Source organism: Aulonocara sp. 'chitande type north' Nkhata Bay, linkage group LG23 (assembly GCF_057382095.1).
Source record: "Aulonocara sp. 'chitande type north' Nkhata Bay isolate Kocher_YH1m ecotype deep benthic linkage group LG23, A_spYH_male_GT1.1, whole genome shotgun sequence".
In the NCBI taxonomy this organism is placed as follows: Eukaryota; Metazoa; Chordata; class Actinopteri; order Cichliformes; family Cichlidae; genus Aulonocara; species Aulonocara sp. 'chitande type north' Nkhata Bay.
This window is the reverse complement of record NC_141365.1, coordinates 25,506,551-25,521,837: the sequence shown is the minus strand read 5'-3', so window position 1 is coordinate 25,521,837 and position 15,287 is coordinate 25,506,551. Positions and strand designations below refer to the sequence as shown.

General features: G+C 42.1%; 1 non-coding gene across 1 annotated transcript; it reads left to right on the top strand.

The window, feature by feature from the left end:
• The first annotated feature begins 13,261 nt into the window (after positions 1-13,261).
• trnar-ccu (transfer RNA arginine (anticodon CCU)) lies at positions 13,262-13,334 on the top strand. The gene has a single exon. It is a non-coding gene; the product is annotated as a tRNA-Arg (tRNA).
• The last annotated feature ends 1,953 nt before the right edge of the window (positions 13,335-15,287 follow it).

Here is a 15,287-nt window from a genome sequence, read left to right as displayed (position 1 = left end):
GCTGCCTGCGAGTGAGCTGTTGGAGAAATGGAGCCAGGCAGACAGAGAACTGAAGTTTGACCAGGTACCAAAGCAAATCATTCGTACTGTACAAATAATGTAAATATGACGGTGTATCACGAAAGATTGATATCAAACACTTGACCCATATTACATTACTCGCTCTTCAAGTGAATCAACAAATGGCGAAAGGAAAAGCCGAACAACAACAACGCTGTTTCTTTAGAGAGTCTTAGCTTACATGTGTGTTTATTTCATATTTTCAGTTGTTACCCTCCACGGCTAAATAAATCGGTTTCAGTAATGCACTGATATACAAGAATGGACATAAGGGGCTTCTTTCAAAGAAAAAACTCTGGTAGTATTTTATATATTATGCTTTGTATGTTGTTCAGTATATTTCTATGCAAAACAAGAGGAACAGTTGAAACCAGATATTTACACTTTATGGAAAACACAAGAACATTTTTTTGCTGTACAACATCAATTTAGAGTAAACTTGTTTTGTTTTGGATAAATATTGAAATATATTTTGAATTAGTTAAATGTCAGAATAAAGAGAGACAGAGCTGTCTATTTTTTATCACTTTCATCAAATTTAGGAGTACGTGTACACTAAGTTTATTGTTAATTAATAAGAAAACTCCAGACAATTCCATTCTGAGCTGAAGAAACTTCTGATAGGTTCGTAGAGTCCATGTGAGTAAATTGGTGGCACAGCTGTGGATGCATATAAGGCAAAACACAGAGCCTGTTTCTGTGACATGGGAAAATCAAGAGATGTCAACCAAAACACCAGGAACAGAACTGTGGAGCTCCATAAGTGTGGCTCAATTTTGAATACAATTTGGTGCCATTTGCAATTAAGAAATACAGATAGTTTCTCTCTTTACTCTTAAAGTTAAAAAATATGTTTTTTATATTTATCAATCTAAAAAAAGAAACATTTAGTCTGATTTGATGTTACAATCAAAAAAGTGTTTGTGTTTTGATCTGAAGAGTTTGTAAATATCTGGTTTCAACTGTATATTTGATGACTGTCAGCACAAAGAGGGAGAGAGAGGAACAGAACAGAGATGAACAAGAGCAGGTGAGACACACATGTTAGTCAAATGGTTGCTTACTAAAAGTATCACCGTATCATAGGTACTCATGTATCTCGTACCGAGTGTTTCTTTTTAGGTTTGTTATTTTTCAAGTTATATATTTATTAAGTTATGCAGGCTTGTTTGCACAACCAGGCTAAATAATTATATAAACTTTTCTGAATCTGGACTTTGGTAGAAATAAAAAATAAGTGTAGTGCAGGTCTATGATGATTTTTAGTGCTACTATCATCTAGTTCTGATTCTGGTTCTGTCTTGGTTAAGTCCTCAGTAGTCCTGATTTTGAACTGTTGTAGTCCTGCTTTAATTCCGGATCAGTTCTGGGTCTGGTTGAATTGGGGTTTAGTCCTCGTGTCTTGATACAGCCCCGACCTTGTTCTGCCTTGCTGCTTAATTAAAAGCACCCCCCCCCCCCCCCCCCCAAAAAAAAAAAAAAAAAATCCCACATGCATACTACCCTTTAGGGCTAAGCCCCGGGTGTTTCAAATGTCTGGCTCCGCCTCTGATGCAAATATGCAATCAGCCAATCACATGGCAGCAACTCAGTATATTTAGGAATGTAGACATGGTGAAGACAGCCTGCCGAAGTTCAATCTGTGCATCAGTATGGGGAAGAAAGTTGTATTAAGGGATTTTAAATGTGGCATGGTTGTTGGTCTGATTATTTGGTCTGTAGATGTCAGAGGTCGGAGGAGAATAGCCAGACTGCAGCAGTAATTCAAATAATCACTTGTTACAACCAAAGTATGAGAAGAAGAAGCAGAAGAGCATCTCTGAAAGCACAGCATGTCAGACTTTAATTCAGAAGACCACACCAGGTACCCCTTTTGTCAGATAAGAGCAGGAAAGTGGACCTACAATTCACACAGGCTCACCAAAGTTAGACAAAAGAAGATTTACAAAATGTTGCCTGGTCTTCTTTAGTACCAACTGAGTATTATCGCTGACCACAGTGTACCATCTTCTGATAAATGTCTCCAGCAGGATAACACACCAAAGCTCAGATCATCTCAAACTGGTTTCTTGAACATGACAATAAGTTCTCTGTACTCAAATGGCCTCCACAGCCACGAGGTCGCTATGAAGATTGGAAGCAGGGTTCAATAACTATCTAAAAGTCCTAGCAGATGATGGTTTTGATCCATCGACACACTTATGCTGCGCCACTCTGCTGAAAGTCAGCCCAGGTGGGATTCAAACCCACCATCCCTGGCTTAAGAGGCCAGTGCCAGTACCAAGCCTCAACACAGACGGAAAACAGCTCTGAAAGCAAATGGTGGGCTATCCTGGTACCAGGAAGTTGTACCTAATAAAGTGTCCGGTAACTGTAAATTCAGTCTGGTAAAAGTTGTGGCCAATGCATGAATGGGCGTTCTCTGGTTTAGACCTAGTTTTGGAATTTTTATAAACACCTTTTTATATAAATATAAAAAATACAACATACCTGACTGAACACACATACACACGAGAACACAACCATCAAACACAGTCTGATTGGACACCAACCATCTTTAACATCACATAAAGGTCCCCGGAGTACACCCATTGCTTTTTCCAGCTGCGTGCTATATGTGTGAAAGGGGAAACTGGTAAATATCTCCAAGTTCACGGATAATGAACTTTGCACAAGTCATTCTTTTTCTCTTGCACAAATGTTTGACTTTTCTTCTTCTGAGCTTTGTCTGTGAAGTGTTAAAAATTATTTTTTTTCAGCTTGTTTGTATTGACAGTCTGTCATGCATGCCAATGTTCTTATTTTTTTTATTTACAAACTGCTGTGCCCTGCACACAAAAAAGCGAAACGGCACAAGTGTTTTCCGTTTACACCACCAGTGCATAGCTGGCGCTTTGTGTGCTCACTCGAATGTACTTTACTGAAGCAAAGCCATTGTCTCTTCTCTTTTTTTTTTTAAACTTTAAAAGGAGATTGCATGCACTGTTAGCTTTCAAAAGAGCTGCATAATGTGTTACAGGTTTGGTGTGAAGTTTTGCGGTTAGTTTGTTGAGTTTTGAAAAAGAAAAGTTTGAAAGATAGCGTCTCCAACAATCAGAAAACAAAGTGTGACAGTCTGTAAGGCAGGACAGCTTCCCCCTTTTCCTCTTTTAATCTGGCTTGGACCGGACATACATCACAGATGAGTTAAATCATAGCACATAATCACTCAAATGTCAAAACATTTGTGAACCTCTGTGGATTTTTGTCCCAGCTTTAAGTTTGTGATGAATTAAGTAAAAAGAAGAAAAAAAAAGGGAGAAAATCAACATTAACACTTGTTTAATGCTGTGACCGCAGCTGAAATATCTGTTCTTGTGTCCTGCAGGGCTCCCAAAGATACGGCCGCAAACAGATGTAGCACGGGGCGATCAGGTGCCCCGCAGGAGGTGGAGGTCTTACAAATAGATGGAGGCGTGTGTGCCAGCAGGGCAGCACAGGGCCAGGCTGTCTGAATCTCGTGACAGCCACTTGTCACTCTCCCCTCAGACCATCTGGGCCCCTTTCTCTGTCTTATCTACACACACACACACACACATATATGCACAATGCACCAATGGGAGCTGGTGGTGACAGTGGAGATGGCGGGGGTTGGGAGGGCAACAGATGCCAGTTTCTCCACGTTTGTTTCCCTCTGTGTTTTTCACCTTCCCACCTCTCTCCATCCATCACTTCCTCCTTTTGTCATCCCTCCGTCCCCTCCTTCAGTTTCTTCCTACCTCACTTACTTCCTCTCCTCTATTCCCTTCTGTTTTCCACCCTTCTTACTTTACTTTTACCTTCCGCACGTCACTCGTCTCTCCTTCATTCGTGCCATCATGTTTAGGCCAGCTGGCAGCTCACACTCCTCACCGCACTCTTACCCTCGCCCGCCCGCTCTGAGCCATATGCTAGCACTGACCTCCACCATTGCATTAGACCAAAGATGGAGTTTTTTTTCTACACGAGCCACTCTCGTTGGGAGATGAACTGTTCTTCAGGGACTAATAACTCTCAGGGTGCAATATGTGGTGCCACAGTAGTTCAGCGACACCAGAGAGACCAGCAGAAGCGAACATCTGCATGTGGCACAGACGGGTTTCTTTACTCCGGAAAGCTGACTTGTTAACATGTCTCACAGATAGCAAAGTGGTGCAAGAACACGGCACTAATGTCAAGATGATGTTGAAAAATTGCTCATATCTATTTCAGGCATTTGAGATCATGTAATGAATACTTGGTGACTTCATACTGTGGTCTGTTAAGTTTAAGATGCAGTGCTGTGAAAAAGCATTTGTAGCTCTGATTTCTTAGTTATTGTTTTTTGAATATTTGTCTCACGTACATCTTTCAGGTAATCACACTAATTTAACATTAGTTAAACATAACAAAAATTACCTGGCCCTCTGTGAAAAAGTGATTGCCCCTCTTGTGAATCACAAATTAACTGCGATTAACTATCATTTTTGGAAAGTTCAGTTTCCCTAACCACACCCAGGTCCTGCTGAATCAATAAATCGCTTAAATAGAGCCTGTCTGATGAGTGAAGTAGGGTAAAAGATCTCAGAAAGCAACACTTCATGCCGCTATTTAAAGAAATAACTGAGAAAGAAGTGAGAACCAAAATTACTCCAAGAGTACATCGAAGACTCTTCCACAGGCAAAGATGTGGGACGTCAGTGCCCAGGAAAGGTCCCTATTTTAATCAGTGGAGTGTAAAACAACTTAATAAATATTTACAGAGGTAAGAATCACTTCATAAAGAGAATACATACAGCATAAGCTTTGGTCAACAAAATAAAATCAGGACCTAAATATAATGGAACTCTTGCCTTTTGTGTACTTTAGTCTATTAAGGTGTTTAATTGGGGGCCTGTCCAGTAGCTTAGCTCCTGCGCCCCCAAGTTGCCCTGTCGGCTGGTCCAGTCTGACTGAGCTGCTAATTCCAAGTTCAGGTTTTAAACCAGTGATTATTTCACTTGCAACACATTTATCAAACATACACCTGTCCAGAAAAACCAGACAGCACCTACTGAGCTGTACTAACTGGCATTAGGGGGGCATTGTGGCTCAAGAGTTGGCAGTTCATCTTGTAATCAGAAGGTTGCCGGTTTGAGGCCCGGCTCGGACAGTCGTGGTCGTTGTGTTCTTGGACAAGACACTTCACCCGTTGCCTACTGGTGGTGGTCAGAGGGCCCGGTGGCGCCAGTGTCCGGCAGCCTCGCCTCTGTCAGCTGTGGCTACAATGTAGCTTGCCATCACCAGTGTGTGAATGGGTGGATGTATTGTAAAGCGCTTTGGGGTCCTTAGGGACTAAGTAAAGCGCTAGGCAACTACAGGCCATTTACCATTACTCCTTTTACTTGGAGGTAACCTGAGAGCCTTCCCTTCTTTCCTCACATCCTCGCTCCTCTTTCCTCTCATCCTCGCTCCTCTTTCCTCTCGTGAACACTTGCACATCTTTGCCCTGCTCCTCCACTCCTTCTTCTTCTATTCAGGGAGGACGGTCCATCACCATGCGAGACACATAACCAGTCCCAGCCTCAAGTGACAGCATCACACACACACACACAAACCCATAAGCTGTCCATGCACATACACACACTACTCTCCATCCGTCACATTTACATTTCAAACTGCCTGCGCTTCCACCAACACATCCATTATTTACCAGCCTCTGGCCAAAGAGAAGAGCACCGTATCCACACTCCCCAGGTGGTGAGTGTGTGTGTCAGGGACTAGTACTCCATACTGCTGCACTTCCTCTTTGCTGCTTCCCTCAGCACCTTGCAATTATACTTCCTTAACTTCATAAACTACATTTTTTCCTTCCTTTCCTCATTTTGCTCCTGTTGCTGCCTTCGTGCTTTTCGTCCCCACACTCGATCTTTTAAAAGTCGATTACGGCCGTTTGGTACCAACAGCAGTGTCAGAAATATTGTACATCACTGGAATTCGGAAGAAATGAAAAATCTCAGTGGAATTTTTTTTGTTTTTTTATTTTGGAAGAAAGAAGTTTTGAAAAACAACGAAATTAAATCTGCGTAAGCTTTGTTAAAGCAACAACAGGAAGTGACTGTTTTTTATCTTCTTCTCCAGACTGTGTTGTTTTTGTCTGTTAACATAGTTCTAGTTAGTTTCCTTCATTGTAAGTTTTAGGTAACCTGCTGCATTGGCACATATAAATGTTTACATGTGTGATTCTATGTGTGGATTTGCATGTATGTCCTTGCGCTTTCACGTGTGATTCATGCTTCACACCCTGACCGCTGTCTCCGAGCGTGCACGTCCGACTGTGCGCACGTTAGCTCGAATGTGTGCGATTCACACTCCTCACCACGTCAAAACCGACGAGGCAGGAAGAAGATAGAGGAACTGACACATTCTGTCGGTCTTGCACACACCTCCTTCTTGCTGTTTTTCTAGCCTCTCTGCACCTCCTCCGCATGAGGTGAGAGCTCAGAACGACATGTTGACTCTCATTTGTAAATTGCGTATACTAACGATTAATCCCTCATGTTGTTATTTTAGCCTTTTTTTGTCTTTAAGACAATTTGTTGATCTCGTGAAGCAACCTGCATGCACTTGGTAACCTCTCGTTGTGTATTTCGTGACCAGTTGACAAGTTGTTTAGGTGAACAACTACAAACCTCCAAGGTTGATAAATGCCAAAGTCATTAACATCTATGAGTCTGGAAAGGGTTACAGAACCAGTTTCAAGGCTTTGAGACTCCACTGAACCACAGTGAGAGCCATTATATACAAATGCAGAAAACCTGGAGTAGTGGTGAACCTTCCCAGGAGCGACCAGCCTACTGAAAGTGCTCCAGCGACGACTCATCCAGGTCACAAAAGAACCCAGAACAACATCTAAAGAACTGCAGACCTCACGTGCCTCAATTAAAATTCAACAATAAGACAGAGACTGGGTAAAAATGGCATCCATGGGAGAGTCAAAGGAGAAAACCACTGGTGACTTGATGATCCCCAAGAAAATATTCAGTGGACTGATGAGACAAAAATTGAACTTTTTGGAAGGTTTGAGTGACAGATCAAATGAGAGTCAACAAGTTATTTTTTTAAGGCAGTTCTTTGATCTTGAGGAGTAACCTAACATGCAAGGAATACCTGAAATCTCTCTTGAATTGATCTATCTGTTAATGTGTCAGTCACACTGACCCGTGATCTCCTGGCAACTTCTGGTTGTGTATTTTCTGACTGGCTGGCGAGTGGTTGCTAAAGTTTGGTGAATGCCGCTAAGTGAAGTCAGTCAAAGAGCGTGTTATACCAAAAAAACCTTAAACTTAAATGCACATACAGCAAAAATGTCTGCAAGGGACAATGGTCCAGTTTTCACAGTTTTCAAGAGCTATAAAACCTGTGTTAGGCATTGGCAGTGGGAGACCTCACAGGTTTGTTAGCCATTAGACTGTTATTTGCTCCCATTTGTACCTTTGGTTAAGTTTTGGAAGAAATTGTGGTTTAGGGCTGAATATTCCCCTTTGCAACTGGAACCCTTCAAATCACCAAATGAAAAGTTGGAAGTGACATAATAGTCTCTCTAACAAGATAACCACAGATAAGCACCACATCCAAAGGACCTTCTTTGTAAATGAGTGATGAAACAGCTGTGACAAAATAAACTCAGAGAGTTCATTGCCTGAGAAATGGTAAGTGTCGCAGGGGAAGCGGTCGCACAACATGTATGACTTAATTCTGAGACCTGGTTTGTTTCTTGGACAAAGAACCGGGTGGGTTATTGAGAGGCAGGTCTAGTTATTAAATAGCTAGGACTGCAGCAGTGGATTTCAGGTGCTTTCCTTTGTAAGCACAGCAATCAGGTGAGAACCTCAGGATGGTAGTGTCTGTAAAACTCCTCCAGGGAACTGGGATCCTGGAGAACTGGTTTCACAAAGAAGTGTTGGACTTGCAGTTGGGGAACAAATGGAGAAACAAAGTCACGGGATGACAAGCAAAAGACCTAGCAGGTTTCAAGGATGCCGTGATTACCACTATGCTGATGATGACATCCAGCAGAGAATAGAAGCAAAATGCAGCCTTTAAATATCCTGAGCACGATGAGTTAACGTGGAGCAGTCCGCCCTCAGGCAGGCCAGCAAGGAACGACAGCCCATAACTCCACCTGAGATGTAGAGAGGTACACTTTGAAAGGGAGATTGAGAGAGAGAGAGAGAGACAGGTAGATAAACATTAAGCATAAAGAATTTTATTTTCTCAAAAACTGCAGCTTTAACCTGATTTAAGAATAATTTAACCTTGTAAAAAATTTCGTGTACTTATAGTTGGGATACTTATGATTAAATTAATTCAGAAAGAGCAACTGAACGCTGGCGGTGAGACATAGTCTCAGAAAATATTCAATATGTGATCTAAGTAGAGCTGAGCACAAATCTAAGATGATAAATCAGATTTATTTGAAGTTTTATCAAAACAAATCGTGCACCATTGGCTATTTCAAAGCCTAAAGGTGTAATATTCCACCCTGAATTGATCCAAATCCAAAAGCTCTAGCTATAGACTGGAGGCCTTTTCCTTCATCAGTGACATGCACCAAAGGATTGTGGGATTGCTGGCCAAGTGTCTTGGCATGAGCCCATGTGGTAGGCTGCTGCCACGGCGATGAAGCGGTGTGATGTTCACTCCAGCATGCCACCACCTCCCCCACTCATGATCACTGTGCCGGTACACGACAACAGCACACCTTGGCCGGCTTTCCTGGCTGGCGTCCTGAGCTTGGGATACCAAAACAGCTCGACTTGGCTCGACTCCTCTTCCTCCTGCAGCCCTTCACTTGCTGCACCACCGTACCCTCCTTCGGTCTTGTTTTTTTACCTTCCTTTCTCACTCAGCCAGATGAGCGAGCACCAAAATAGCGAGCGGTGTATATTTATATGTCTGAAACATCACAGAGATGTCACAACACTGGTGATGAAGCATTAGATATCTCGTGATGCCTTTAATGCCGCCTTGAGCCTTACCAGCAGCACTGTGGACAGCAGTCTGTTCCTTCACACCTCTGCAGCGCTAATACAAGGTGTGATAATTTCTTAGTGCAAGTTTGTCCCATCGGTCAACTTACCTGTTAACTGATGAGCGCAAATTCGTCTATATTTGTCCTGCTAGACTGTGATATATGATTCTGAGGGAAATAGGGAGTCTTTGCAAAACATCTTAACATTTCTTGCCCAATTTAACAAAAGGTTCAGCATCGAGAGACCTGTTACTAAAGACAGCCGGCATCCTGTCACAGTATGTGAGCTAGCACCGTCCGAAAACGGTGATGACACATACCCGATTCTGTCCTACACAGAAGTCACACGTATGCCCACCCTAGCTGGAGAAACACTCAGAAAGTCGAAGAAGATTTTGGTTCACAAGTTGCCGAGTTGTTGATGTCTCATGGAAGTAAATATGTAGATATTTTTTACAAATCTTTTCTTGCTTGCATTTAATCAGTGGTGGTAACTATCATGACTGTTAGTTGCCTTTCAAGTGGAGATAGATTAGCTATGAAAGTTTTATTAGCTGTAATCATGATAACAAGTAAGGTAAAGTAATTGTATGCCTACATGTACTATAAAACATAGGGCATAGATTTTTTTTAAAATCTTTGACTTTTTTATCTGAGCTAAGAAGTTACAACCAAATTTAACTAACTCTAGTGATGTGCGATACCACTGATTTCCTTTCCGATCCGATACCAAGTAAAATTCAGGGTGGTATCGACGATACTGATCCGATACCAATACTTTGTACAAAAAACTTATTTGATTTATTTTATCTCAAATTATAGCATCATAATGATTACAGGATATCAGACTACTTGTTCTTATCACTTAATAATGCAGAATTCATCATATAGAAATAAAAAAACTGAAGTTATGCACTATTTTTTCAGAAATCTCTCAGTCAGAACATGCTATATCATGCTTAGGTAACTAGCGAAACTAGCGAGCTAACTTCCGCTAGCTTCCTGCTAACTTCTAACTCCGTTAAATGTAATAACTTTTGTTTTCATGGATGCCTGGAAGTTAAACTTTATAGTTACACCTGGTAAAGCAGCAATGCTGATCGTTTTATTAAAGATGAAAGAATTTAGACAGTTTTTAACTCTAAGTGATGCTGCAGTGTTGTTTGACCTGAAGCATACGGAGTTTAGGACCCAGATTACTCCCAGATTTAAGAGCATCTTAGTCCGACAAATACGACAATAACAACGGCCGCTTGCATGTTCTGCAAAAAAATGTGCTTTGTTGTGTATCTGACGGACAAACACCAAACCAGTTCCACATCACGGAAGTTGCACCATTTTTACAAACCAATTCTGGTTCATCAGTTTCACTCAACAATCGGCCATGTGCGTATGAAAACAAAGGCACTGCGCATGCGCGTTTTACTCCCATTCTATCGCGATATTTCATTTTCCTATCGTTGCCTAACATTATACCGGTATTACCGTGAACGGTATAATATGGCCCAGCCCTAGTTATAGGCATTTACTTTTAAATGTTTTTACTGTTGCTGGCTTTCTTTCAGAATGGGTTGGTTAAGTAATTTGACAAACTAACCAACTAGCAGTTAAATATTTTACCAGCTACAGTCATGACTGTAAATACATCTTTACTATTTTCATAGGAGTTCAGAGGGTAAGTGGTAGCCAGACTTATCAAATGCACCTGATTAATTGATCATCAGCGAGGTGCTGCAAAAGCAGAGGTTTTGTCAGTTTGCTGGTCTGGAGTGTTCAGGTTTGTGTTAATACAATACTGCAATCCTGAACGTCTGAGCAAATTCAACCCAGGGTCAGACTTAATTTAAAAGACTGAGGAGCTCCATGTCAGACTCTACAGGCCTCATTTAGTATGTTAAATGTTCAAGTCCATGACACTAAAATTAGAAAGGGACTGGAGTATGAACGGTTTGGAAGGGTTGCAAGGAAAACATCTCTTCTATTTAAAAAGAGCACGGCAGCAAGAAGTCCACTGGTTAGCAAAATTGCATCTAAACAAACTACAACACTTCTGTAACAATGTGCAGAGAGATGAGACCAAAGTTGAGATGTTTGATCATCATGCACAAAATCAAACTCAGCATATCAGCACAAACACCTCACACCAGCTGTCAGCACGGTGGTGGAGGGGTGCTGATTTGAGCTTTTTTTGCAGATGCAGGACCTGGACACCTTGCAGTCATTGAGTCAACCATGAACTCCTCTGTATACAAAAATATTCTACAGTCAAATGTGAGGACATCTGTCCAGTCGCTAAAGATTGGCTGAAACTGATTCATGAAGAAGAATAATGATTCCAAGCACAGCGGCAAATCTACAACAGAATGACTGAAAAAGAAAAAAATCAAGATGTTGCAATGGTCCAATCAACGTCCAGACCTCAACCTGACTGAAATGCTTGGTGGGACCTTAAGAAAGTTGTGCATAAATAAATGCCTGCAAACCGCAATGAACTGACTAAACAAAGAGTGGGACAATATTCCCCCGCAACAATTTGAGAGACTGATAAAGTCATATAGAAAAGGGACACTACAAAGTGTTGTCGTTAAAGGGAGTTCTACAAGCTAATGAATGATGGGGTAAGCTTAGTTTTGCACAGGATTGTATAACTGAGCTAATGTCAGCTATTTATCGATTAGCTGGGCTGCCTCAGTGGCTAGTTTGTAGCTGTTAAAGTACTTAAACTACAAGCGAAATTATAACCACCCGGGAGTTTTGATGATAAACGTATTCATAGTAAGCATTGCTTTGTCATGTTAGATAGGCAGCTGTTTGTCCAGGATAGCAGGCGAGCTAACATTACAACAAAGGACAGCTTGGGGCCAGTTTGGAGCCCAGTAAATAAATTATGGCTGCTTTAAAAAATCACTGCTTTTCAAAAATGCAGTCTAGCAACAGCACAGTCACTCAGACCCATTCATTCAAACACTTTACCTTTGCACAGTACACAACCCGCCCAGCTGCTCCAAATGTGTCCAGTCATTTTTTCAGATGCAATACTACCCCCCACCACCCCCTCTTCTTTTTTAATAGTACAAATTACCAACAAAGAAAAATGGTTTCCATGTGAGTAAAAACACATGGATTCCCTTCTGAAATATTTTGTCTTCTGCAGAGAGGCTGTTTTAGTGAAAGACACTATTCAGCATGTGTGGGCCATACGCTTGTTCTCTCTGTGTTTGGGACATCCTCTTGGCACAGCTACAGTCAGAAGTTTGCACAGCACCTGTGCGTCCTGCCCACTCTGGCCCGTGTTTCTGTTTGATGGTGTGTCTGTGTCCATCTAAATTAAAAATCTGTGGCACCTGGTCATCTTTAAATGCACACAGCTGTTGTGTGAGAAATGTAAAAGGGGAGGAAAAAAAAAGTTTGTGCATTTGTATGCAGATGTGAACCTACACTGACATCTGCAGGATTGAGGCCCCCGAGGGCGACAAGGTGGCCCAGTTATCTTAACTTAAATCTGATTTTCAACACAACCGGTCTTGTATTGTGCATCCTTGGTTCAGAACTGACTGGCAGGTAAATAATACAGAACACACCTGTTATGTATTTGCTCACGCGGCAGATGTAAGGTCATATTCTCTCCATTAACTCCATGTGGCTCACTCTACCAGTACACAGGGTTTGATTTAGCTTCCCGTGAACTTAAACTGAGGGACTGTACATGGTTGAGTAGAAATCCACTTTAAAGACAGTCTTTGTGGGTCAGGTTAACTGTGAAAAACTTTATAAAATTGTCTTGTCCAAGGTAGTGCAGCTACGCAGATCATGTGTGGTGTTTGAGACATGGGTGAAGAGAGGGAGGTGTTTCAGGATGGGAGTGATGTCTCACTCAGTTGTTTATATGCTAAATTTAAAGTGGGCTTATTAAGCTTTTTCTAGTTTTCTGTCATGTGTGCACTCACCATGCACTTTAGTATACCTTGCTAGTACCAAGTTAAACTTCTTAATATTTAATTATAAAAATCTTAGTTTCTCCCTGGTCCTTGTGAGGTTTCATGAGTCTCCACAGGAACAGAAATGACGCTCAAACAAAGTGGAGCTGAGAGCACAGCTCCTGTGCTGTTCTCTGAGCTCTCCATTCATCTGCTATTCACAATATACCAGCTGTACACTGAACAATCACAGCGTGTTTAAAGGGCATGTCTAGCCCCAGTGGCCTAATGGATAGGGCACTGGCCTCCTAAGCCAGGGATTGTGGGTTCAAATCCCACCTGGGGTGATTTTTCAGCAGAGTGTCGCAGCATAACTGGCCCATAACCCACAAGTTTATGGATCGAAGCCATCCTCTGCTAGACCTTTTAGACAGTTGGCTTTAGAGGCTGTATAATGTGTGAGGGTATCTCTGTAGGACTAACTGGGGCAGAGAAGCCCCACCCACTTGCTTTTCAAAACTATTTGTGAGGGGCATCCAATCAGAATAAAGTTCACTTAAGGGGAGAAAAGCTAAACTGGCTTTTTGCAAACAGAAGAAACCATAAGGGGGAACACTGAGGCCCAGTATAAGATAAGGTATTCCACCATAATCGCACTAGTTTTTATCGAGTGGAAGTTACTGCAGGCATCTTTTAGCTAAACACCAGAAAAGCTCAACTGTGTCAGCAAATAATTTATTCAACTTCTTTTGCTGCCAAAACCTTGTCTCACCTCGAGAGACAAGAATGTCTAATTCTATGTCAAATACTTCACGTGAGTTTTACAAGTCCTTGTTCACCTGTAAATTGAGAAGTGTGAGCCTAAACGAGCCGACTGCAAGAATGCAACAAAGTAAACTTTCTCTGCCGAGACTGAAGTCTGCAGGTGTGATTGCACCTTCGCTCGACTTTAATCCCATTTCCTAAAATCTGCGCTTCCTGATGAAAATCCACTGCGTGCCTACAATTCACACAGCTTTTGTCACATTAGTCAACAAGGCCCTGTGACTACAGGCTGTTTACAAAGTGAAGCCTCTCTCCTCTCTGTCACGTCGCGCTGCGACTGGAGGGGGAGCCGCGCAATCAAAGCTCGCCGAACACACGTCATCCTTTGAGGGGGTCTTTGAAATCTGGCCCTCATCCGCACACGGTGAGCGCATCACGCCGCATTAGACAGTTTGTGGAATAAATATTTGACGGCCGGCAATATCACAAGATGCAGAGGAACCTCCTAGCACGCAGCTGTTCGCCCCCCCCACTCCCAATCACCGTCTCCCCTCCCATCCTTTATCCTCTGCCCTGCCTGCCTCCTGCAGACAGAGAGCTGGTTTAAAGCTCAATTGTGCATTTTGCAGATAAAGTAGCAAAACTACTAGAGGCGGTGTTGTGAGCGCTCGTTGCCAGGGCAACACTGGTAGGGAGACCTGGTTCTCCATTACTACTTAATTTAGGCGCTCTAATTGCATTCCACACAATCTGTGGCCACAGCGTTACGCAGAGGAAAGGAAGGAAAAGTTAGGGCGGGGGAATGGTTGGGGGTCGTTCCTTGGTAAACCCCCGCCTGGGAGCACATGCACAGCGAAGACGGGGCAAAATGGCTTTGAAATTTGCTTTTTATTGCTTTTTCGTGGTGGTAGAATGTTTAGCTTAAACATGAACCGCACCACTAAATTTAAATGTTACTCTTCTTTTACTCTCAAGAGTGTCTTTAATTCCCAGTCGCTGAAAATTGGTGAATATCATCAGAAGTTAAACGTATTGTCTAATGTGTGATAGAAGGAGGAGCTTCTGAGGGAGAGGCTGTGTAATAATGAGAAGTCTGGGGTCTGAATCTTAAACAATCAATAATATAGCAGGTGTAAGATAAAATGAATAAGCAGAAACTCCCCACCGTCACCAAGCGCTGCTCATATAAGTATAATATAAACGGAGTAACCACTGGTTGCTTGGGGAAAATGTGTGGTCTCCAACCGGTTGGTGAGTGGTTGCTGGCAGCTATGAAATTGATTGCTAAATGTCCCATTCATGTATGCCCAGAGACTAGTCAGAACCACCTGACCACCTCTGGTCGGTAGAGAAGAATGACTATTCCTCTTATTGAGGGACGTTTAAGGAGGTATATGTTCCAGCGGATCGATCCAAATATTGATAGTATCGATACCAATGCTGGTATTTATTTTGGATAGATACTGCTACTTTGTTTGTATCCTCTAAGTTTAGCATGTAGCCCAATGAATTGTGTTAAATCATTTTCTGCATAT